Genomic DNA, 27,284 nt, shown 5'->3' with positions numbered 1-27,284 from the left:
GTTATGATTAGGGTTTCAGTTTATATACTCCATGCTAATCACAATGCTAATCATATTTTCCTTTGGTTAATCATGATTAGTGAGTATTGGAGCAAATTGCAAAAATGAACATTAAGCTAGCATGGCCATAATGCACGTGTACAGTCCCATGTTAAGCTTGGAATTCACTCAAAAGAAACCAATGGTCATGCTTGAAGTGTTATTTTGCTTGCATCTCAAGCCAAAAATGAATGGTGAATAATTTCTTCGATTTGCACATGTGTGAAATAATGAGCATTTGGCCATAGTTCCTTTGCACAATTGAGCCAAGTGAGGTCATTTTGAGATGCCTTGAACATGAGAAGCATTTTGCAAAAAGAATGAACCAATTTGAAGCATTGCATCAAAAGTTATGCCATTTTGAATTTCCATGCACACCTTGTGATCAAATGACCATAACTCCTCAACCAATCATCATATGGACATGAATTATGACTTTTTGAAAAGGGGAGACAGAGATCTACAACTTTCATGTTCAACAAAAATCCATTTGAAACTTCTTTGACATTGACAAGTCAAGTTGAAAGTGGACCAAAAACTTGCCAAATTTGGAAACTTTGAATTATAGGTCATTTTCCATTTTTAGTAACTTTTGCCATGACCTTTGAATCTTCAAGATGGATGTTTAGAATGATGAATAGACCCTATTTGAACATGATTGAGGTGTCTCAACTCATTTCCCCACCTCATAGCCCTTAGTTGACTGCACAGTTGACTTTTGCTCCTCAAATGACCTTTGATTAACTTGAGCCTCTACCACTTGGTGAAATTGCTTCAAAATGAAACCCTAGCTCATGTAAGCTCCTTATAATAATCATGTGATCCTCATCCCAAGAAAATACCTCATCTCTTGCACAAAGGAACTTCTTAAAGCTCTTGACCTGGTGATTGCTTAAGCTACAAACAAAAGATGTTAATGACATATTTTTGTGCTTTTGGTTAGTAAATAAAACAAGAAAAGCAATGATATACAATTCAAGCATGCTTGGTGGTCTCAAACCACTCCCAAGAGATCCCTACCGAAAGGGAAAGGGAGCCAAGATGCTCAATGATCCTTGAGGCTATGCAATGCAATGTTATGATGCCATGAGGGATCTTAGGGACAAAATTGGGGTCTTACAGCAAGGAATTGAAAACTCTCAGAGGGAAGGATCTTTTCGGCAAGTCTGCTGCCTAACTCTGCTTGGTTCCAAATGTGAAGATCCCTGTGAAATTCAAGGTCCCTGATTTTGAAAAGTACAAAGGAAATACTTGTCCTCTCAGCCACCTAGTCATGTATGCCAGGAAGATGTCGACTCAAACCGATAATGACCAACTACTCATCCACTACTTTCAGGACAGTCTGTCCGGTGCCGCTTTGCGTTGGTACATGGGTTTAGACAGCACGAACATCCGATCCTTCAATGATCTCGGCGAAGCCTTCGTCAAGCAGTACAAGTACAACGTGGATATGGCTCCCGATAGAGATCAATTGAGAGCCATGTCGCAGAAGGATAAAGAAACATTTAAGGAGTACGCCCAGAGGTGGCGAGAGGTGGCAACACAGATCGTGCCTCCGCTAGAAGAGAAAGACATGACTAAGATCTTTTTGAAGACTTTAAGTTCTTTTTATTATGAGAAGATGATTGCTAGCGCTCCTTCTGACTTCACCGAGATGGTGATTATGGGGATGCGTCTAGAAGAAGGGGTCCGTGAAGGGCGGTTAACCAGAAAGAAGGCTCTTCTGCCAAACGTTATGGGGCGTTTGCAAAAAAGAAAGATGGAGAGGCACATGTTGTGATCTCCTATGAGAAACCAAGAAGACCCTCTGTGAGGAGGAAGACTGTGCGTCCCGCCAGTAACCAGCACCAGGTGGCTCATATAGCACCTGTTTTCAGAGACAATCAACAGTATCAGCAACATAGTAACAATCAGCAACCATATCCGCAATATCAGCAACAACAGCACCGACCGCAGCAGCATGCCTACCAGCCTCGAAACAGTAATCAAACCAGCACGAGTTACGAGAGGAAAAGGGTCACCTTCGATCCTATTCCTATGACGTACGCAGAGTTATATCCCTCTTTGATAGAAAGGAAGCTGATCTGAGAGACCCACCGGCTATACCTGCTAACCCCCAGTGGTGGTATAAGCCCGAGTTACATTGTGTTTACCATTCTGGTGCTCCCGGCCACGACGTGGAGAATTGTTACCCTTTGAAGACCAAGGTTCAAGACCTTGTGAGGCGTGGTATTCTATGTTTTGAGGACGTAGGTTCTAATGTGAAGAAGAACCCATTGCCCGAACATGGGAAATCTGTCAACATGGTCCAGGGTTGCCCTGGCAAATACGAGGTCAAATATGTCAGTCATATTCAACAATCTCTGGTTGAGATGCACCGTTTGTTATGTAACTACAATCATTATGAGCATGACCATGATAGATGCTGAGTCTGCTCTGTTAACCGATTGGGTTGTTGCCAGGTGCACAAGGATGTTCAGGAAATGTTGGATGAAGGAGTCATTGAGATCCTTCAAAACAAGAATGTTGATGAAAATGAGCTCGAGGTCAATGTGATCTCCCCAGTGTTCCGGATACCCGAGCCTGTTATCATCAAGTACAATGGTAGCAAGCAGAAGGCTTCTCCCGCTCTGATCATTAAGCTTGCTGGTCCTGTGCCTTACTCCTTTGAAAAGGCAGTTCCCTATCTCTACAACGCCGTAGCAGTAGAGAATGGGAAAGAGGTGTCCTTGCCCTCTTCTTCTGTTATGAATATTGCCGATGTTAGCGGTTTGACCCGTAGTGGCCGTGTATTTTCAGCACCGTCGAAGCCTCAAATTAATGCTGATTTTGTTGAACGCCCGATTGGGAACATTGTGAATTCTCCAAATCCGCCACTTGCTGTTAAGCCCTCCTCCGTACTGAAAACTCCTACTTCTGTTGGCCCGGGTGGCAATGAGAAAGAAGATTGTGATGAGATGCTGAGACTCATCAAAAGGAGCGAGTACAATGTTGTAGACCAACTTCTACAAACGCCATCCAAAATATCTGTGTTATCCTTACTCTTAAATTCAGAACCACACCGAGAGGCTCTGCAGAAGGTGTTGGATGTGGCATATGTAGATCACGATGTCACTTTTGAGCAATTCGATAGTATTGTTGCAAACATTACTGCTTGCAACAACCTGAGCTTTTGTGACTCTGATCTCCCTGAGGAGGGAAGAGACCACAACTTGGCTTTACACATATCTATGAATTGCAAAGACGACGCCATGTCCAATGTACTGGTGGACACCGGGTCATCATTGAACATATTGCCAAAGTCCACTCTCTCAAAACTATCATATCAAGGGCCTCCCATGAGGCAGAGTGGAGTAGTTGTGAAGGCTTTTGATGGGTCTCGCAAAACTGTGATTGGGGAAGTTGATCTCCCAATCAAGATCGGACCAAGTGATTTCTAGATTACCTTCCAGGTTATGGACATTCACCCATCGTATAGTTGTCTCTTAGGCAGACCATGGATTCACGAGGCAGGCGCCGTGATGTCCATCCTACACTAGAAATTGAAATTCGTGAAAAACAAGAAGTTGGTGGTGGTAGGGGGAGAAAGGGCTCTCCTGGTTAGCCATTTGTCTTCCTTCTCTTATATAGATGCTGAGGTTGAAATTGGAACTCCTTTCCAAGCTTTATTTATAGTTGAGCCTATTGAGAAGAGAACTCCTTCATTTGCTTCCTACAAAGATGCAAAGTTGGCCATTGAGCGTGGTGCAACCACTGGTTTAGGAAAAATGATTGAGTTAGAAGACAACGAGTCCCGGGCTGGCATAGGTTTTTCTTCTGGTACTTTCAACAAGCAAGGGTTATTCAAGAGTGGAGGTTTCATCCACACTGGTCTAGATGAGGAGGCTGCTGCCGTTTTAGAAGAAGATACAAAGGATTCTGGCAACTTCATCATCCCTGGAGGGGTCTGCAACAATTGGGTCACTGTGGATATTCCAACAGTTGTCCATAAGTCAACGTAATAATCACTTTGTTTGAAAACCCTTCTCCCATGCCAAAAGGAGGAGTGATAACATTGTTGGCAACATAAATACAATGATATTTTCATTCAATAAATTCATGTTAAATGTTTGTTTTTCCCATTTTTTCCCTTTTTGTTTTTGCATGAAATTGGTGATCACATAAAACCCTAAAAAATAAAATAAAATCAACCTTCTCATCTGCATAATGATTTGCCTTGTTTGAATTCTAAAGCTTTTCATATCCAAAAATCATTATGCAGGTTAATTTCTAAACCCATTGAACATAATGACCTAACACCATCTCCCAATTTTGAATTCCCTGTATTTGAGGCAGAGGAAGATGATGTTGAAGAGATTCCTGATGAGATCACCCGGCTACTTGAGCATGAAGAGAAGATCATTCAGCCGCATCTTGAGAATCTGGAAACAGTCAACTTGGGGTCTGAAGATTGTGTGCGAGAGGTAAAGATTGGGGCACTTCTGGAAGAATCGGTTAAGAAGGGGTTGATTGAATTGCTACGAGAATACGTTGATGTCTTCGCCTGGTCATATGAAGACATGCCTGGTCTAGATACTGATATTGTGCAACATTTCCTACCTTTAAATCCTGAGTGCGTGCCTGTAAAGCAGAAGCTCAGAAGAACTCATCCTAATATGGCAGTGAAGATCAAAAAGGAAGTTCATAAGCAAATTGATGCGGGGTTCCTGATGACTTCTACGTATCCTCAATGGGTGGCCAATATTGTGCCTGTGCCTAAGAAAGATGGAAAAGTCCGGATGTGTGTGGACTATAGAGACTTGAATAAAGCTAGTCCGAAAGATGATTTCCCTCTACCACATATTGATATGTTGGTAGATAATACAGCTAAATTCAAAGTCTTCTCCTTTATGGATGGATTTTCCGGATATAATCAGATTAAAATGGCACCCGAGGATATGGAGAAGACAACATTCATCACACCTTGGGGAAAATTCTGTTATCGAGTAATGCCCTTCGGTTTGAAGAACACCGGAGCCACGTATCAACGAGCTATGACTACCTTGTTCCATGACATGACGCATAAGGAGATTGAGGTGGACGTTGACGATATGATCGCTAAGTCAAGATCGGAGGTTGTACTCCCTGTAGAGGTGGATATCCCATCAATGAGAGTCTTGATGGAAGCCAAGTTGACTGATGCTGAATGGGTTCAGAGTCGTTATGACCAGCCGAACTTGATTGAAGAGAAGAGATTGACTGCCATGTGCCATGGTCAGTTATATCAGCAGAGAATGAAGAAAGCTTTTGATAAGAAGGTCAAGCCTCGTGTGTTCCGAGAAGGTGACCTTGTGCTCAAGAAAGTCTTATCTTTCGCGTCCGATTCCAGGGGCAAGTGGACTCCAAACTATGAGGGTCCGTATGTTGTTAAGAGATCCTTTTCAGGCGGGGCTTTGATACTTACAACTATGGATGGGGAGGATTTCACTCGTCCTGTGAATTCAGATGCAGTCAAGAAATACTTCGCCTAAAAATAATAAAAACTGAATAGCTCACTAAGTTGAAAACCCGAAAGGGCGGCTTAGGCAAAAATGAGCGTCTCGGTGGATTGAAAACCCGAAAGGGCGATCCAGGCAAAAGTTAGAGACATGAAAAATGAATATAGGTATCCCGCTAGATTGAGTACCTCATCCTGGGGCAATCTAGGCAAAAATTAGGGATTTGGCAAGTAACTGCATCCTGACAAGACTTTGTTCTACAACTGTCGTCCGTCAGAGATCCTTGCTCATTATCAGCCAAAACTTCAAATACATCGGATTCAGAATTGGTGGAGAAATGATCATTATGTTCAATGTAGCCCTTTTCCAATATATATCACCAATTTCAAATTTGTAAAGATCTATGGAGTCTTGCCATTCGCAGACTACCATTTTATCAAATAAATTTGAGCCTTTTATACAATTATTGGCATTCTTATCTGTTTCTATTAAACAAATGTTTTGCACGTTTTGATTAAGAAAATATCATTGTTTTAAACGATCAAGTTTTTTATAATTTGTTTTTAAACAAAGTGAACATTCACAATGATGAAAGGATACTTAGGAGATCCTCAGTGCTCTCCCAAGGGTGGTACGATCCCCAACAGGGTAAGATTTTTGTCCATATTCCTGGCATGACTGTATCTCCTCCCTCCGGAACCTCTTGTGGTTTATCCTACCATGTGGATTGCTTGTTGAGGGTCACCTCTCTTCCCTTCAGCAGAGTAGCAATCTTTCTTCCTCAGCAGCTTGAATCTCTTTGGGCAAGAGCGGTACTTGGTGGTTGATCCCGATAAATCCTTTATCTCCTCGGATAGATTCCCCAGTAGAGTTATTGGTGTGGTGGACCTTGTCTGTGATAACTCTCGTCCCCAGCTGGAATGATTGATGATTCATCCCCTGCAGAGTTCTTTGCTTCCTGGTATCTCTGATCCCCAACAGATTGGATACTCCCCGGTGAACTTGGCTTTCTCTCTTGAGATGTAGTACCGGGTGGTTGATTCCTGGACCTGGTTGTGTTAAATATGTCTGTCTGTCAGCATACATCAGACATAAACCACGCGCATACATGCATAATTATAACATTCAGATATTCATGTTGCATTCTTTGCCATATATCGTTGTTTGTTGTCTCCTGCTATTTGGTGATATACTTCCCCGAGCAGATGTGTGTGTCTGATCTCTCCATATAGAGTCAGCTCCATAAGCAGAAAGCGTTTATCCTTTCTTCCATATTCCCCACCTGGTTATATCCTCGTGGATGTTGATTATTTTTGTTCCTTCCCAACACATATACTGGGATGGTTTTCCCCATTGAGTTATATCCTCACCGGGACAAGTCTTGATTTGGTGTGCCTATCTAGTTTGATCCTAGATCGGTCTCTTGAGACTCTTTTCCTGTTTCCCCGTGGTAAACCCTATTTCTTCCCTCATACCGGTAGTTGTAAACCCTATTTCTTCCCTTTTTGCAGAGTAACTATTTTTGCTCATCTTTAATTGGTGACAGTTATCTTCATCCAATATTCGTTGATGATATCCCCTCATCTGCTTGGATAATTGCCCTGATTACGCAATTTATCCCCAGCGGGTTATCTCTCGTCTACCTTGTTGTTGTTGGTAACGATTGTTTCTCCCCTGAATTGGTCATCATTATATACCTAGTTTTGGTATCCCAATGCCTTTTCTTTTCGGTCGATTTATCCTTTATTAACCCAGTATCCGGTTGTGGATAATCGCCCATGCGAGTATATTATCTACGTTCTGACGGTAATAGATAGTATATCTCATGCACTCTCGGGTCTGAAGCCTTTTGTTCTTCCCCAGTTGAGTAAGATTCGTATCCCCTTTGTGGAGTCGAATATCCATCTTGTAATCGAGTTTGCTTTTAGCCCTCTTTTGGATGATGAGTGTTTTGGGAATATTCCCCAATTCACGCCTTGGTTGGTCACCTATTATATGCCCAGTAATCGGTATCCCTGGTGTTCCTTCCTCTCTGCTCCCTATTATGACTTTTTGTCCCCTGTGGAGTCAGAATCCCTGAGTTGAAGTATACCTTTTAGGTTTTCCTCAGACGTTTTGAAGTTTTGATATCTCTCACCCTTATACCGGTCTTGGATATTCATCTCTTCCTGAGCATGTTGTATCTCTCACCCTCATACCTGGCGTTCAGATCACATGTCTCCTTGAGCTTATTACCCAGTAACCGGTAATACCTCGTCCCGCTGCTTCCCCAGGAGTGTCCTTGTGGACATCCCCAGTGAAGTCCCTTAGTGGATTGTTTTCATCCGGATTTTATCCGAAGTATCCGTTGTGGATAGTTTTTTGTTGTATTGGCATATTCCCCAATACATGCATCTTCGAGTCAGCTTGAGTCTTTCCATTGGATCTTTTCCCTTTGGAATTCTGTTCCCCACACTTTGAGTCGTGATCTGCTCGCGCATTTTTATCCCTTTTCTATCCCCAGGAGAGTCTCCAGGGTCTTGGTCCCATGGAGTGAATTGCTCATATGGATTATCAGTGGCTTCTGATTTCTTTGCTTTTGTGGACACATATCTCCACAGAGTGCTACCATTTTTCATACCTACATTTGCATCATGAGGTCTCTTAGGGACCAAAATTCGTCTCTTTATTATTATTTAAGCCCATTCTACCCCGTCGAGACGAAGATTTTAACCTTCACTTCTCCGGCTAGAATGACCTTAAATAGGGGCATCTGTAAGATCCCAATTTTGACCCTAAGATCCCTCATGGCATCATAACATTGCATTTGCATTGCCTCAAGGATCTTTAGCATCTTGGTTCCCTTTGCCTTTGGGTGGGACTCCTTGTGATTGGTTTGAGATCACCAAGCATGCTTGAATTATACATCATTGTTTCTCTTACTTTTGTTTACTAACCAAAAGCACAAAAATGTGTCACTAGCATCTTTTGTTTAAAGCTTGAGTATCATCCAAGACACTTTGTGGGTTCTATTTAGATGATCAGTCAACACAAGGGAATGACTTGAGATACTTCCAACAGGTTCAAATGGGGTCTATTCGTCAGTCAAAACGTTAATCTTGAAGGAGCAAAACTTTTAGACTTGGGCCTCTCTCATTTGAGCCCACAGGTCCACAAAAATCAGGTTATAAATTCAGAGTTTCAGTGAAACAAAAGGAAAGGTTATTCCTATTACCCTGGCAGGGAAAAAGTTAGTGAGAGAAGAGCTAACAGAGTTCAGAGCAACCTCCAGAGACTGAAGGGAACTCATCGGCAAAGAACCAATTCCCTCTCATATAAACCCTCAGATTTCTTTGCAAACCCAACCGGACAATTCAATTTCATTCGATCTCTCCAGTCAGGTTTGCCTTATTCCCATTACTTTATGCTTTTAATTTGAATGCTCTGAATGTATGAGGTATTATGGGTGAATTTGATACCCTTTTGATACATGTGTTTGACAAGAGGTTTAGGCCTCCTACCCTTGGTTGCTTTTTGTGAGCTTTTTGTGAATTTTAATGGCATGATTCATGTGGTTACATTTTGATTTGGGGGCAACTCTTGATTACCCTATCCTGTTTGCTCTAACCTGTTTTGTGTTTGTTATGACATTGTTTTCTCCTAATTCCGTCATATTACTCTAACCTGTTTGTTGAGTTTTGTTTTGTGAGGGCTCATATGACTCTTGCAAAGATGGCTTGCCTGGTGTTCCACTTTATTTGTGGGATACCACCTGGAGGTTTATTCCGATTACCTGTACTGACTCACTTTCTTTGATGGTGCTAGCTTGAGAGATCTCTGGGTTTCTTATCTCTTTAATTGCTGTTACTTCGGATTTTTATCCGTACGGTAGATCTCTAGATCCCTTTACTTTTCCCGCATTTTACCGCTTTTCTTAGGTTTCATATAGCCTCTCGTGGCATGTCATTTAAGATAGCGCGGCTCCTTCATCTAGGACTTCCCTTTTGCATGAGCATCCCTAACCCCCCCAAACTCATTGATTTTTCTTCTCCTAAGAACATGTTATCTCCTTCTACTATAGGCGAGTAAGTCTCCAAAGGTCGAGCATCCGGTAGATTGTGTAGTAACGTCGTTCACCCTAAAACACAACCCTTACCCCATAGGTGGTCGAACTACGTTTTGCTCTGATTTTCATCCCAGATGAGATACGTAGGCATAAGACGCGATGTCTTAGCGAGCACACTCCTCTTTAACCTTTAGGCAGCCGAGCTACGAAGACTCTGATTCTCAGATTCAGATGAGATACGTATGCAGTGGATGCGACGTCCGTGCGAGTCATTTTCTTTTGACCCTTCTTTTAGTAAGTAGTACGTTAGATAAACATCCACGCTTTTCTCATCCCTTCAATCATGTTTGCACAAATAAATTTTCAAAAAAAAAAAAAGAACAGCCTTTGCAACAAATGTGAAAAGGGCTCCCTAGGAGTACCTAGGATGCTTTGGGTGCCTAATACATTCTCATTGCATAATCAACCCCCTTACCCAGATCTCTGACATTTTTACTAGTTTTTGATTCGATAAAACTTTTAGGTTTTTGTTCGCTTTCTAACCATTCCTTTGGATAAATAGAAGTGCGGTGGCGACTCGACTTGTATGATTTACCTTGGATTTAGTCAATATCTCTAATGGTAACGAATACCCCGCTACAATAGTCATACACTTTAATCCCTAATTTTTGCCTGGACCGCCTTTTCAGGTTTTCAGTCCACCAGGATACCCTTTTTTGCCCAAACCGCCTTTTCAGGTTTTCGACTTGCCGGGTGTACATTTTTATATGTTTATCCCTAACTTTTGCCCGAACCCTTTTGGTTCGCCGGGATGCCCTTACTTTTGCATAGATACGTCGACCTAGCGGGTCTCTTTTATGCATAGTATTTTTTTACTATGTCCGCGTTCACGGGGTGCGGGAAATCTTCGCCATCCATTGTAGCAAGCCTCATGGCTCCACCAGAGAATACCTTCTTAACTACAAATGGCCCTTCGTATGTGGGAGTCCATTTGCCTCTAGGATCACCTTGTGGTAGAATAATACGCTTTATCACCAAGTCACCAATTTGATACACCTGTCTCTTGACTTTTTTATTAAATGCCTGGGTCATGCGCTTCTGATATATCTGCCCATGACAAACAGCCGCAAGTCTCTTTTCATCAATCAAATTTATCTGATCGAGTCGAGTCTGAATCCATTCATCTTCATCTAAGCCTGCATCTTTCATAATTCTTAGAGAGGGGATCTGAACTTCCACTGGTAAAATGACTTCCATTCCGTAGACTAAAGAGAAAGGAGTTGCCCCTGTCGAAGTGCGTACTGAAGTGCGATAACCATGAAGAGAAAATGGTAACATCTCATGCCAGTCTTTGTATGTTACTGTCATCTTTTGTATAATCTTCTTAATATTCTTATTAGCAGCTTCTACGGCGCCATTCATCTTTGGCCGGTACGGAGAAGAGTTATGGTGTTTTATTTTGAACTGCGTGCAGAGTTCAGTAATCATCTTGTTGTTCAAATTAGTACCATTATCAGTGATAACTCTTTCAGGGATGCCATACCGACAAATAAGACTATTCTTGATGAACCGTGCCACCACGTTCTTGGTGGCAGAGGCAAATGAGGCTGCCTCTACCCACTTCGTAAAGTAATCAATAGCAACAAGAATGAAACGATGTCCATTAGAAGTAGTAAGTTTAATTTCTCCAATCATATCAATGCCCCACATTGCAAAGGGCCAAGGGGCTGTCAACACGTTCAATGGAGTAGGAGGTACATGTACTTTTTCCGCATAGATCTGGCACTCGTGACAAGTTCTGGAGTGATGGTGGCAATCAGCTTCCATGGTAGACCAATAATACCCTAATCTCAGAATCTTCTTGGCCATCGTATGTCCACTAGAATGAGTCCCAAAAATACCGTCATGCATGTCTTCCATAATCTTTTTTGCTTCTTTTTATCCACACAGTGAAGCAAAGTCGAATCATGATTACGTTTGTATAATACTCCATTACTCAAAAAGAATTTAGCGGAGAACTTCCTCAGAAATTTTCTGTCATTGATGGATGCCCCTTCAGGGTATTCCTGAGTTTCTAAATATCTTTTTACTTCGTGGAACCAAGGTTTCTCTTCTACTTCATCAGCATTAAGTTCATAACAATATGCTGGTTCATCTAATCGTTCAATGGTGATCATGGGAGCTTCATTGTCCCATCTGACTCTGAACATAGATGACATGGTAGCCAATGCGTCTGCCAACTGATTCTCTTCTCGTGGAATATGTTCGAATGTAATCTCTTCAAAGTATGGGATTAATGTCAACACCCGCTCTCGATAAGGGATGAGATTCAGATGTTTAGTGTCCCATTCTCCTTTGATCTGACTAATTACTAAGGCTGAGTCTCCATACACACTCAAAAACTTGATTCTCAGGTCTATAGCAGCTCTGAGTCCCAAAATACTTGCTTCATACTCAGCCATATTATTGGTACAATCAAAACATAGTCTAGCAGTGAAAGGCGTATGGCAACCCTTGGGAGAAATAATTACAACACCAACACCATTGCCCAATGCATTAGAAGATCTATAAAAAACCATAGTCCATCGGGATCCCAGTTCGGGTCCTTCATCCGGTCCAGTAACAAGCATAACATCCTCATCAGGGAACTCAAAATTCATAGCTTGGTAATCATCAACCGCTTGATGAGCCAAATGATCAGCTAGCACGCTTCCTTTGATTGCTCTCTGGGTAGTATACTGGATGTCATACTCTGTTAAAATCATATGTCATCTTGCTATTCTTCCGGAGAGAGCAGGTTTCTCAAATATATATTTGATAGGATCCATCTTAGAAATCAATAAAGTGGTATGATTCAACATATACTGTCTTAGTCGGCAAGCAGCCCAAGCCAAAGCACATCAATTTTTCTCAAGCAGTGAGTATCTTGTTTCACAGTCGGTAAACTTTTTGCTAAGGTAGTATATTGCATGCTCTTTTCAACCAGACTCGTCATGTTGCCCCAACACACACCCCATTGAATTTTCTAACACGGTCAAATACATGATTAGAGGTCTTCCTTCAACTGGTGGCACCAGAATTGGAGGTTCTTGGAGATACTTCTTGATTTTGTCAAAAGCTTCTTGACATTCATCATTCCATATTATCTCTTGATTTTTCCTCAGTAATTTGAAGATGGGTTTGCAAGTAGCAATCAAATGGGAGATAAATCGGGCAATGTAATTCAAGCGTCCCAAGAAACCTCTGACTTCTTTATCTGTACGGGGAACTGGCATTTCTTGAATATCTCTCACCTTAGCCGGGTCAACCTCAATTCCTTTACCATTGACAATAAAGCCCAAGAGTTTACCGGATCTTACTCCAAAGGTGCATTTGTTCGGGTTCAATCTCAACTTGTATTTCTTCAACCTCTCAAACAGTTTGTATAAATGATCGAGATGTTCTTCTTCAGTATGAGATCTGGCTATCATGTCATCCACATATACCTCTATTTCATGATGGATCATATCATGGAACAAAACCACCATAGCACGCTGGTATGTTGCCCCTGCATTCTTTAAACCGAATGGCATTACTTTGTAACAGAAAGTGCCCCATTGCGTCACAAACGTAGTTTTCTCCATGTCTTCAGGTGCCATCTTAATCTGGTTATAACCTGAGAATCCATCCATGAATGAGAATACCTTGTGTTGAGCGGTATTATCTACCAGAACATCAATGTGGGGAAGTGGAAAGTCATCTTTGGGACTTGCTTTATTCAAATCTCTGTAATCTACACACATTCGCACCTTACCATCCTTCTTTGGCACTGGTACCACATTAGCAACCCATTGAGGATAAGAAGGGACAGCTAGAAAACCTGCATTAAATTGTTTCGTAACCTCGGCTTTGATTTTCTCAGACATTTCAGGACGCATGCGACGAACCTTTTGCTTAACAGGATGACAATCTTCCTTCATCGGAAAACGATGTACTACTATATCAATATCCAGTCCTGGCATGTCTTTATAAGACCAAGCAAAAATCTCTACATAGTCATGTAACATCTGATTCAATCTTTCTTTGACACTGTTTTCCAGGCCTGCTCCTATTTTGACTTCTTTCTTGTTTACTTCAGTACCCGGATTTACAATTTCCATTGATTCCTCATGCGGCTGAATAGTCTTTTCTTCTTGCAGTAACAGTCTGGCAAGCTCTCCCGGTACTTCGCAATCTTCCTCACTTCCATCCTCGTCTTGGTAGATCGGATTTTCAAAGGCATAATTAATAGTAGCAGAATTATTATCAACAGGATCCAGAGTGGATATGGATATGCAATTTGTTACGTGAGTGTGTGTAAGAAAACATAGCTTATTTGAAAGATGACAGGAAAGATAAAGAGCGCAATATTTGAATGCAAAAAGGTCCATTGATTTATTGAATGTGAATATGCTTATGAAAATGACAAAACCCTTGAAAAATTAGCTATTGTGCCCCGGATATAAACACAACGCTCTAAAAAAAATTACAAAATTTGAAACACTAAAATAGCAATAACAATTACTCTTGACTAAAGGAAATCGGGATAGTATCTTCAACCTTCCAATTATTGAGTTTGTCACCAATTGTTGAGAAAATCCAGCTATCCAAGTCGCAATCGCTATCGGCATCTTCTACAGCATTAACAGTCTTGTCATGATTAGGCATATGAGCAGTGATGACATTAGGAGTCTCCGGAGGATCAAATTCAATTTCTCCAGCTTCGATCATATCCTGAATCTTATTCTTCAACAACCAACAATCGTTTGTATCATGCCCGGGGCGGCTTATACTTTCCATAGCTAGCATACGTTCTTCCAGCAACTTATACTTATCATCTTTCGGAGAGTACTGTTCATTTTCATAATTTTCATAGTCGTCCTCAGGGTTGAAGGGATCAACATCCTCATCTTCCGAATCATTTTCTGTCTCATCTTCTTTATCCTTCGGGATTCCAATCTTGACTCCTGGAGCCTATCCTTTAAGCCTTCTTCCCGGGTTAATGTAACTCACAGATTTCTTGTCTTTCTTCTTCTCGAGCAATAGAGCCTTCAGTTCCTCCTGCCCCTTGGATAAGTTCAAGATCATCTCCTGGAATTGAGCATTCTGAGCCTGGAGATCCTTGACAGTTTGTTCGAGGGCCATTTTCCTGATTGGAAGGAAGACCGTGAGAACATTGATCTTTTTAGAGTACCTGTTATGCAATGTTATGTTATGCTATGCAATGTATGAAATGTTTTCAAGGACTTTTGGAATTTAACTTTGCGTAAACCACCAAAAAGGGAAACTTTTATTAATAATTTCTTTAATCAATGTTCATTACAAGAAAAGAAAAAATGAAAGCTCAAGTCTCCCAGGGGCGGCTTCTTTTTGGGCGGAGGTATGCATTGAGACTTCGTTCCTCCTTAAGCTGGCTGGTGAGCTCTAATACTTTCTTCCTTTCAGCACAAAACTGAGCTTCAAAAGTATCCCTTTTCTCTCTCAACTGGATCCAAGATTTCTTCAATTCTTCAGCATTGGTAGGCATATCTGGATAAGGAATGATCTGAGGGGTACCTCCTTCAACTTTTGGTTCAACAATCAGAGGTCCGATTGCAAGATATGGCATGATAAGTTCACGAGCTCTGGCGCGTACCCATCTGAGATAAGGTTCCATAGGAATAGAGTTTTTCTGTCCCAAAGTACTTCTTTTCACCATGCCCCAAGCTCGTACAAACCTTTGACGGAGACCTTGAGAATCATTGTCATAGTCAAACACAGTGCCTTGGATAATTATTTCATGTGGACCATCTCTTCGAGCATAACCAAACTGACGTAGGGCTAAAGCAGGATTATAAGTAACACCTCCTCTTATCCCCAGGAGTGGTACGTTAGAGAATTCTCCACAACGGTCAATGATGATAACATTTTCTTTGGGTTGGGGACAACAATGGATGTCTGAATGGGAGAGCGGCATTATCTTTTGAGACCATTTCAAATTTTGCTCATTCTTCAAGACTGATTAAGGAAGGTACGAAATAAACCACCTAGATAACAAAGGTACGCAACACATGAGAGTCCCTTGCCTTTTCATGGTACGAGTGCGAAGGGAATGCAAAATGTCTCAAAGCAAGGTGGGCACAGGGTTATGAGTGAGAAATATCTTAACAGCATTCATGTCTATGAATTGATCCGGATTAGGAAATAGCACCAAACCATAGATTAGTAATGCTAGAACATCGTTGAAAGCATGGACATTCATAGCTTTTAGGAATTCTCGGGCCTTATTTATCAGAAATTTGGCGAGTAGACCCTTAACTCCACTTCTTGTTACCCAATTAGTTTCAATGTCGGACTTTGTCATGTGTAAAGCCGCGACAACTTCTTCAGACCTTGGGGTCTTTTCTAAACCACTGAAAGGTGTTTGATCAAGGATAGGTATCCCAAGTAACCTGGAAAATTCTTCTAATGTGGGTACCAACTGATAATCTGGGAAGGTGAAGCAATGATGTTTAGGATCGAAGAATTGGAATAGAACTCTCATCATATCTTCCTTGAAACCGATGGTAACTAAATTGAGGAGATAACCATGTTTCTTGATGAACTGAACATGATCGGGAAGTTCTGACACTAAATCCTTGAGTTGAGGAGAGGTCGCTACAAAATTGATCCGGATGGTCTTCCTGGAAGCCATAGCCTTACAAAACAGAGCAAAGTTAAATCCCTAAGTCCTCGAAATGGTTAGTACAATGCCATGATGTCATGATGTCATGATGTTATGATGTTATGATGTTAAGTAAGTAAGAAACACAAACAAGTCACACCGCAATTATTCCTAGGTTTTAAGGCTTGCATGAGTTCCATAGGTAAGTACGCTCCCCACTGAAGTTTGGTTGGTTCCACCTGTCCTAGAATAGTAACCAGGTTCTAGAAGGATCTCAAATCACTGACCTTTCCTTAAGTCCACTTCAGTGCAACACCAAGCGGTTGACCAAAATTTCCCTAAAGTCCAATCTCAAAGAGTGTAGTATCGAGTATCAACCAACCCCAGTCGGAACCGAAGTTAGTTATCTCACTACTTTCTAATGGCTAGGATGAGTCAATTAGGGTTCTAAAGGTCTGGTTAATGCTTTGATGACACCACGCAGACGCCAAATTTTTCCTCAAGTAAACATGAGGAACATCAGGACATCCAAAGTGTCACATTAACCGTAGCCATCATTTTAACCATTCCAGTATACGCCGGACAGTCGCGATGATCTCTTGCTACTTACCTAAGGTACACTAGATCCGGGTGTAGGATCTTTCACTCAAGCATAGAATACCCAAACAATCCCTTAAAAGTAAATCAGACAAAGAAACAATTCGAAAACATAAGTGATCTTATCTTTAAGGTAACCTCTCTTTTTAAGAGTCCCCAGCAGAGTCGCCAGTTCTGTGATACGGTGAACTGACTTTGTGTTTTTGCTTTGAAAAGCAATGTTGCAGATAGCAAGAGTCGCCACCGACTTTTCTTTTATCCAATAAGGAAAGGCGGAAAAGAAAAGGAAAGACCTTGATTAGATTTTGAGTTCGGGAGGTACATTATACAAAGGGAAGGTGTTATCACCCTTTGTATCCATGGTTATCCATGGGCTCTTAATTGCTTAACTCACTTATGTTTTCCTTGTTTGAGAAAGTGTTTGAGAAATGTGGTGTGTTTAGAAAATATTTTGAAATGAGAGTTTAACTTTGTAATGATTCTTGTACGAATGTATACAAAGTGTTTATCTCGTTTGATTTTGAAAGATGTTTAGAAAAATATAACTCGGCGATGATTCTGGTGCGAATGTATACCAAGTGGTGATTTTCTAAAAGATGTTTTGAAAAGTGTGAGGTGTGAAAAGTATTTTAAGCTGTGAGCAAGCATTTAAGAGTTATACCTAACCAAGGTCTTTATAGGTATTTCCTATCCTTATGAGGGTAAAACTGTCCTTACTATTGAGAAGTAAGTAGTCTTATCCTTTGGATGTAAAGGGACATCGTGGGGTCGTCGATTGGTCATTGAAGGCAACATTTGTAAGGATACCTTAGCATTCGAAGGGACGATCATCATTTAATCGTAGGCTACAACGAAGGTTCATCGAGGGACAAAGTCATATATTCGAAGGCAACGTTCGAGGGACAAGGTCATATATTCGAAGGCAACGTTCGAGGGACTATGATTTATCTTGTAGGGATGATGATGATTTAATCGAAAGGGTCTTTGCTAAGGGTATCCCCACATTCGCGGGACATGACCGTAATATCGTAAGGCAACAAAGAGAGGGATAAGATCACGTATTCGAAGGCAATGTAATTAGCCAAGTAATCAGAATAAATCTCCACGATGATATCCCACAAATAAAGTGGAATGCCAAGCAAGCTATCTCTTCACGATTCATGTGAGCCCTCGCAAAAACTCAGCAAACATGTTAGAATAACGGGATGGGGTGCAATCAAGAATTGCACCAAACAAAAGAATCATAGCAACAATAGTGTCAGGCAAACAGCGTGCAAATGCAATAGAAAACATGTCAAACAAGTACAGAACAGATCAGAATGCAAACAGAAAAATCAACTACTATCATGTTCGCTACTACCTCGCCTAGCGAAGGCCTGGCGAACCCTCGCTACATGTTCGCTTAGCGAGGTGCTAGCGAACGTCTGTGGATTCCGGGTTCTTCTTTGATACGGGTACGATTTCAGAAACCCCAAACCCTATGGCATCCATTACAAAAATTACGTGATTGAACATTCAAAGCATTGTGTTACACATTCATGCACATCTAGACCCACATGCAAATCCTAACGATATCCGCCTTTCCAAATTCAACCATAATGCCTCATACATTTAGAAATTTCAAATCGGGAGCATAGAGTAGTGGGAATAGGGCAAACCTGATTGGAGGGATCGAATGAAATTGAATTGCACCATTGGGTTTGAAACAATCTTAGGGTTTATGCCTGATAGGGTTGGTGTAGGTAACCTTTGTGCATATGAGTTCCCTTCAATGTCTATGGAGGCTGCTCTGAATTAGCTTCTAGGGTTTTCTCCGTTGTTTTTCTGATCTCCCCTTTTTCAAATGAAGTTCTGGAATTTATAGCTGATTTTTGTGACTTGGTGGGCTCAGAGTGAAGGCAATTCAGGCCCAAAATATTCTGGCATATCCGTAGGCTCGCTAGGCGAGTGAAGTAGCGAAGGGTTCGCTAGGCGAGCCCTCAGCGAGGCTCTAGCGAACACTCCCAGACTTGGATAAAAGCATAGCTAGTACTTACTCGCTAGGCGAGCAGGTAGCGAGCATTCCAGTAGCAAAATCAATAAGGTTCGCTGGAGCGAAGGAGGAAGCGTGGGCTTCGCCTAGCGAAGGTTTTGCTCGCCTAGCGAGCATGACAGTTCAGGTCATCTTCTGGATTTGGTAGCCTGTATGCTGGATCTTTGTTCCTTTGAGATTAATGTTTTGAAAAATGAATAGACCCCATTTGAATCTGTTGAAAGTATAAAAATTAACAGGCAAATTTTGGGGTATGACACTATCACTTGAAGATAACTGATTAAAAGCAACCTCGTCCAAATTCGACCTATTAAACATTGTTTCTTTAAACCCTTTCACAAAGTGTGTCTTGATCTCTTTTTTGACCGCATCTGCATTGTCAATTCAACCATTATACGAATTAATACCCAACAAAGAATTCCTTATGAACCATTGTTTCATAGCTTTGTGGTAAAATCTAGAGTTAGCATCACCTTCAAAAAGCCACAAACTTCTAGATTCTTGGCTAAGAAAACTCTCTTTATCAAGGATAAAACTCCAAACTTTCTTAGAATCTAGAGACCTTTTGGATACCAAGACCTCAACATCCACCAGACCATCACTAACCTCTTCAAAATCTAAATCATTATGATCCTTAATAACTTCATCCACCTCCAAATTAAGGTGGCCAAAAACCTCCTTGTTCCACCTTCTCAGATTATCTCTCAACACTTTCAATTTCTATTTGAGCACAAAGGCATCTTTTCCCTCAACATCAATCATCTTCCAAGTATTCTCAATAAATGGCATGAATTCTCCGTGATTGATCTAATAATTGAAGAACTTGAATGGTTTTGGCCCCCCAAATTGTGATGTTCCCATTGATCCAAATGGGATAGTGATCAGAAAGATCTTTATTCTTGATTACTTTCCCAATCACCTTCCAAGCCTCAGTCAACCCATCAGAAAGCAAGAATTTGTCCAACCGTCTCATGGCTCTACCATATAAACTAAACCAAGTGAAATTTCTGCCCACCTCCTACAGATCAATAACTTCCAACTTCTTTATAAACCCATTAAATCATCCATCTTTGCATGATTAATATAAGTAGAGCTACCTTTCCTCTCTCCATCTTTCTCTACTGCGTTAAAATCACCCTCACACCATTCCCCCTTGGAAACTTATATTTGCAATTAACAAGCCCCTCTGACTACATTCTCTTATTTCAGATGAAGCAGGAAGAATATGTGTTCACCATATACAAATTAATACCCTTATAAACCACATTAATTCCCACATAAACTTCACCTAAGAAACTAAAGTTCAAGTCAAACATACATTTTCTCCATATTATTAACATGCCCCATGATCTGCCACGAGAACCTTTGAAAGACCACTGAACCTTGGAATCACCCCACAACTCCATCACCAACTTCTCAGACACCTCGTGCACTATTGCTTCTTGAATTAAGCATAAATCAAACGCTTCTTATCTGATAAACTGGCCCAAGCACTTCCTTTTGGAAGACCAGCCACTCCCTAGAACGTTGTAGGATAACCAATTCATGATGACCCCTGATTGTTAACATCCTTCTATAATTTTGCTTCCAAATCCGTATTCTCTAACGCTTTAATTTCCCTAATGAGAACATCTTCATATAGTCCACCTTCCACCCTAAAAGCAATAGCTTTTTCCCAAATCTTAGAAGCAATTTCGTCCCGATCTTTTGTCCAAAATATCTTATTACCCTGAACCAAACACAAATCATAAATTTCATCAGAGACTAATTGATAGCCCATATTTTGTGAGTTATTAAACAACCTAATCTCTTGTTTAAATCTAGTAGATTATCATTTTATATTTGTTTTAATGCATTATAGATGTTTCTGTAGTGTTTAGCTTAGAGCATAATAGGTGCTCTCTCTCTTGTAGTTTTTATATGTTTGTTGCTTATTTTAAATAGTGTTCTGATGAGCTGAAGCGAGACACTCGAGGACAGAACCTAGGAGCTCAAGTTGGAACAAATATGAATTCAACTAAGGAATAAAGTGAAGCAATTAGCTAAATCCCTAGGGCATACATGGAAAATGACATACATTGGGAAGGAATGTTTGTTTGTATGTTGGTGGAGCTCCCTTGAGCTAAGTGGATAGGATTTATGACACTAAAAGACAAAATAATGTACAACATTACATCCACTAAGGAGCCTACCATGTAGAAAGGATAGTGACGCCTGTGCCCCTGTCCCTGTAGACTGCCACACTACACCTTGTCCCTCACTATTGTCTGTGTACCTAATTTCTTATAAATGAAGTTAAAGGAAAGAAGAGAATATGCTGATTTTCATATTGGGTTTAATGTGATCCTAAAAGGGCCCATGATCTAAGGCAAAGGAAAATAAACTCTAGCTGAAGGCTTATAAATAGACATTATTGAAGTTTGCTGAGAGAGTTTAACACCTTAGAGGAAATCACATAGAATATTATTGTAAGGAAGAGTGGAGAGAAAAGAGAGCTTCTTCTTCTCACCATTTCAAGTGCTAACTGCCGAAGCCTGGCGCGATTGGAGTCATCACATGTTGATTATCCGTCACAAGGAGGCTTCACATTACTAGTAGGTTGTTATTTCTTTTTCATCTTTTGTTTAAGAATTCTTCCTTTCAGAACCAGCTTTGTAAGTTGTACTCAACTCACTATGAGCTAAACCTTTTGTTTGTTAAGCAATGAGAAGTTAATACGAAGTTGTTTTTATGTTAAAATGGTGTGTTGATAGTGCATTTTTATTATTATGCAGAAACATGTTTAAATCTAATTCTTTAAATGATCAACTTAGAAGAAGATAAAAGCTTATTGTTGTGAGAGATCCGACAACAAGTGGATTTCATAATAAAGTAGTTACACGAGTAGGATATAGATATTCACTCATTTAGTTTGCTTAGAGATAAGAAACTACAATTATAAAGGAATTTCATGAGACAAACAGATGTATCCTAGGGTTATAAGTGTGACTTAGAGATTTGTTCCCTTACCCTTAGTGTGCATGCTTTTGATGTTGTAGAAATACACTTCTAGATCACTCACTGACCTTTTATGGCACCACAATTCACATCATATACACATAATCATTTCATACATATTAATGGACCATAACTTAACTTACACTCTCTTGATATTTTCACAACGTTCTCTCTGTGCTATTAAGATATTGATCTAATGAAAAATGAACTTGTGACAATCTACTATTCTTTTTAATCTTGCTTATGCTTAATTTCCAAAGATAGTCACTTAAAAAATCAATCTAAGTTACTTCCACTCCATGTGGGTACGATATCGTTACTTTTTATTACTTGCTACTTTATAACGAACATGTATACTTGCATGTAACACGTTTTCAAACAATAAGTTTTTGCCGCCGTTTCCTGGGAGTGTCGGGTTAACATTTAGATTTTGGATTTAATGCTATTTTTTATTAAGCATTTGAGCTTCAAACGTTTCTGTAATTTGGTGTCTCAACAGTTTCTCGGTTGTTGTATACGCGGGACTTTGAACCCAGTTTACAGAGGCGATCCTGAACTTGAAAGAACTCTCAGGTTACTAAGAAGATTTCAGCTTACTGGATATTTTCCAGGTAGTCCTCCTCCCTTCCTTGCTATAGACATAGAAGAACATCAGGGGGTTTTACAAGAAGATTTAGAGTAGGAAGAAGTTGTCATCATAGATAACGACATCATTGGCATTGCCAATGATAGAGCACGTAACATTAGAGACTATGTTGTGTTTGATCCAAATGCCATGAACACAAGAATCATCAAACCTAAAATCATTGTGGCTCAGTTTGAATTCAAGCCCATGATATTCCAAATGTTGCAAGCCATTGGACAGTATTCAAGTTCTGCAAATGATGATCCCCATCTATACTTAAGACAATTCTTGGAAGTGGCCAGTAACTTTAAGATTCCTGACATATCAAACGATGCCTTCAGGTTTAGGCTACTCCCTTACACATTGAGAGATCGAGAAAAGAGTTGGTTGAACTCTCTTGAGCCTAATTTCATAGCCACTTTGAATGCTTTTGGCTGAACAATTTCCAACTAAATACTTCCCCCTTAAGAATGCCAAAATGAGGAATAAATTATTTCTTTTAGGCAAGGGGCAGGTGAAGCTTTATTTGATGCTTGGGAAAGTTTTAAAGATTTATTTAAGCAATATCCCCATCATGGAATCTCAATCTGCATTAAACTTCAGACTTTTTATAATGGATTGGTTCCTTCATCAAGGAATATGCTCGATGCTTCAAGTGATGGAGCATTGTTGTCACAGTCTTATGAAGAAGGTTATAAGTTGATTGAAAGAATTACTACCAACACTTATCAATGGATGGTTTCAAGAGTTGCCCCTACACCTAGTCAGAAAAAGCCAGATGGAGTGCATGTGGTTATTGAAACTACTACTCTTGCTGCTCAAATGGCTCAGATTAATCAAATGATGATGAATATGATGACTAGTCCTGTCATGGCAGCTACTGAACTTGTCAAGGTGGTGACTGACACATCAAAAGTTGCTTGTGTTTACTGTGGAGGTTCCCACCTATTTGAGGATTGATCTACTAATCCAGCATCAGTTAACTATGTTGGTAACAACAATTATAACAACACCTACAACTCTGGTTGACACAACCATCCAAGTTTTTCATGGAGAAACAATCAAAATCAACCAAAACATCAAGTATCTCAAACTCCACAAGTCCCACTTGGTTTTTCCTCACTAAACTATGTTGTGGCTAATCAAGGGAATAACCAGTTGGAGAACCAACTAAAATCCTCCATTTAAGAGACCAAAAATAAATTTCAATCTCAAGGAGTTAACATAAAAAACCTAGAGAATCAAGTGGGGAAAATTGATATTATCCTTAGTTCAAGAAATATGGATGCTCTCCCAAGCTCTACTGAAACTCCAGCCACAACATCTAGAGTCAATAATGTTGAAACATGTAAGTTCATTATGCTTAGAAGTGGAAAAGAATGTGAAGGATCAACCTCTACAAGAAATGAGGTGCCAACTGAAGAACTATCAGTTCATGACAAATCACAAAAAAAGAAAGTTGATTTCAATGAGGAACTGGTTTCAGAAGAAGGCAGTGAAGAAATACTAGTACCATAAAGGGTTATGTTGAAGACCATTAGCATAAATTCAAATCCTGAAGAGCAACCTGCGGCCATGCCAAAGGTCGATAAGTTGCCCAAATTTACTCAAGAAAGACCACCACCCCCTTTCCTCAGAGAATCAGAAATGCCAAGGAAGAATAACAGTTTATCAAGTTCATGGAGATTCTTAAACAACTTCATATTGTAGCGGTAAATTCATGATCATCAAGCTATGGGTAAGCTAGAGATCAAATAACAAGAGTCGCCACCGTGCTTTTATTGTTTCCATGGGAAAAGGGAAAAAGTACGAACAAAACCCAAAAGTAAGAAACTTCCAAATCAAAACTAATAAAATGTCAGAGATTACAGGTAAGGGGGTTGGTTACACAGAGGGAAGGTGTTAGCACCCAAAGTGTCCTAGGTACTCTTAGGGAGCCCTTTTTGTGTGCATATGTATTTGGTACAAAAATGATGTTTACAAATAAATAGAATGGGGGGATGAGAAAAGAATTCATTAATTATATTTTTGTGTTTGACAAGACCTTCGGACTTGTGCCTACGTACCAACATAAAAATGAGGGATTAAAACCTCGTAGTTCGTGATACAAATTTCAAAGTGGATGCATTGCTTTTAACAAAAATTAAGTTTGAAAGGCACAAAGGCCTGAAAATGGTTTAAATGAGTTAGTTCTTTTTTGGCTTTTTTTTAAAGTTTAAGTCAAGTATAATTAAGTTTATTTACAAGTTTGATTTAAGAAAAGAAGTTTGAAAATGCAATGGCATAAGGCCAAAGTTTCTATCTTTTTGCAAAGTGGTCAAAGTCTAGAACAAAATAAGTTCAAACAAAGAAAATTTTAAAAGGAGGCAGAGATTTTTAAATTAAAGAATTGGGGAGAAGATGAAGAGACTAATCCTATGCACAAAATTAAAAGTTAAGAGTTGAAAAGATCTGACCGATGGGTAGCAATCCAATAGGCAAGAATGCCATATAGAAACCCCAAATTCCCTTGGACATTTAGAATTAAGCAACACACAAATGCACAATTATATCAACCTTGAATAGCAAAGGCATCAAATAAAGATAGCCATATCCAAGCTTTAGCCATTCCATGATCTTCTTCAAATTAGCCCATGTAGCAGATGAATTCCACAAGTCACAGGTTCAAAATAACAGCTTCACAATGATCATATTGCAGACGAACTGAGAGGGATCTTGAATGATGTATCAGAAGAAGTTCCAAATTGCAAGCACTTGGTTTCACAAAAAGTTGGCATTGGCCAAGTCCTTTAGCATAGGAATGTTGCCTAAATTCTAAGTCCATTTATCCAAGATCAAGCCAACAGTCCACACAAAAGTTTTTTAGGGTTTTTGTTATTATTATGTACATTAATGGTCAAAGACCAAACAAACAAGCAAGGTATACACAAATAAGATATATCACACAATATGGTCCAAATGGACAAAGTGAAAATTGAATTAACATAAACAATTAGAATGGTATGAATAATGGCAAATGAATAAAGACTAAAATTAAATGATATTGAAGTAAATAGCTTGAAATTAAAAGTTAGTTGTTAATGAGTTAGAAGTTAGTATTGTTTTGCTTTTTCTTTTTTTAAGTCATTCTTTGGAGAACACTCAACCCACTTATCACAAGCATGGGTCCTTGAGCCAAGACATCTTCCAAAGGAAGGAAAAAAGGCCAAGTTTCCACATAATACCATGAAAGGGGGGAAACTTACAATCTCACTAACTAGAATGCTATGCCTTTTTATGTCACAAATTTAGCGCTATGTTAAGCAATCGTAATTGGACTTATGTAGAAGTCACAACTATTTGAGGTCGGGCAATAGAATTTTGGTGTTAATGCATGTTTGAGACATAGTATAATGGACTATGCTCATGAAAAATACCACACACAGAAAGAATATGCAAAAAGAGGTGGCCTAATCTCATCCATACTCATGATGATTTTTCAATCAACTAGCCTTAGGACTTTGAAATATCATAGGCCAAATGAGATGAATGCATAAAGAATAGGAATGAGATGAAGAGAGAGGGGAATGGATCAAAACTCAATGGCCTAAAATGCGCGTTCCACCAAACACACGAGTCAGCACGTTGTAGGGATGGTAATCACAATGGACGTGTGAGATTAAAACATTTCAACTTGATCATGTGGTTGGAGACGTGCCAACACACGACCGGAGCTGTAACTCCGGTCTTCTTCTCCGGTGGACCTCACCGGACTGGTCCACCTTCAACCATTACCAAAATAAAAAAGGAGGACATGATCTGAAAGAAAAAATGGCGTAGAGCACGAATCTGACCTCAATTTTAACTAACTCCACATATATAGGAAGATATGAGCAGTTGAATTTTGAGGTGTGCCAACTGAGTTGCTTCGATTTGACCTCTAAGCAAATCAATCTTCTTTCCTACATTGGTAGGACTTCAGACAACCAAAGATCCAAGAGAATTGAGTAGAATTGAGTGAGAATCAAAGAGATGAAGTTTTCTAAAAATTACCTTCAATGCTATGCAGTTCTTGATGTTGCTTGCTCCAAACATGATCTGATCACACTTGAGAATCTAGTAGGAAGTGATTAGAGAGGTTGCAAGGCTTTGGATCCTGGAGTTCTTGAATCTCAAACAATTGAGATTCGAACTCAAATTTCAAATTGAAATTTCTCAGGTTTTCCTTTAGAATGAGAGGGTTTCAATGGGGGGCAAAGCTGGCGCGCCAAGTGTGTTTCAAATGAGCACATAGGTCATGTATTTATAGCATGAATGAATGATATTTGCACACTTCAAAAATCTGTCCAAAATTAGCAATGTTGATGGCACGAGTGCATGGGCATGTACAGGCCCATGATGCAATGCAAAAAGGTCCAAAATGATTCCAATTGAGGTATGAATGAAGCTTGAATGGCAAGGCATTGTGAACTGAAGTTTGTGCAATTGATTCTTTCCAATGATGCAACCCTGTTAAAGCCATGCACAGACCTAGCAATCCTTATCCAAAATGCATGAACTTGAGTTCTTTGGAAAGCTTGGATCAAGGGGAACAAGTTTGATGTTCAACACTTTTTCATTTGGAGCTTGGAACATGGAGAATTTTAAGTTGGAAGTTTGGAAATTTCAACATGTTGAAAATGTTTCTAAGTGTCAAGCCATATATCTCAATATTCCACCTTGCTTAACTTTTTATGTGAGCTTCAAATAAGAAAAGTGTCTTTATCAAGGTTGTATATCTTTCAAATGATAGAGTTATGCATTTTTGAAGTTTGGAAAAATCACTTGTTCAA

At 39.9% G+C, this 27,284-nt stretch overlaps 1 non-coding gene across 1 annotated transcript; it reads right to left on the bottom strand.

Annotated features, from left to right (window-relative positions):
• Nucleotides 1-22,948: 22,948 nt before the first annotated feature.
• LOC127109929 (small nucleolar RNA R71) lies at nucleotides 22,949-23,054 on the bottom strand. The gene has a single exon (XR_007797173.1). It is a non-coding gene; the product is annotated as a small nucleolar RNA R71 (small nucleolar RNA).
• Between the last annotated feature and the right edge of the window lie 4,230 nt (nucleotides 23,055-27,284).

The sequence above is a fragment of the Lathyrus oleraceus genome, chromosome 7 (genome assembly GCF_024323335.1).
Source record: "Lathyrus oleraceus cultivar Zhongwan6 chromosome 7, CAAS_Psat_ZW6_1.0, whole genome shotgun sequence".
Classification (NCBI taxonomy): Eukaryota; Viridiplantae; Streptophyta; class Magnoliopsida; order Fabales; family Fabaceae; genus Lathyrus; species Lathyrus oleraceus.
This window is presented reverse-complemented; position numbering and strand designations above follow the sequence as displayed.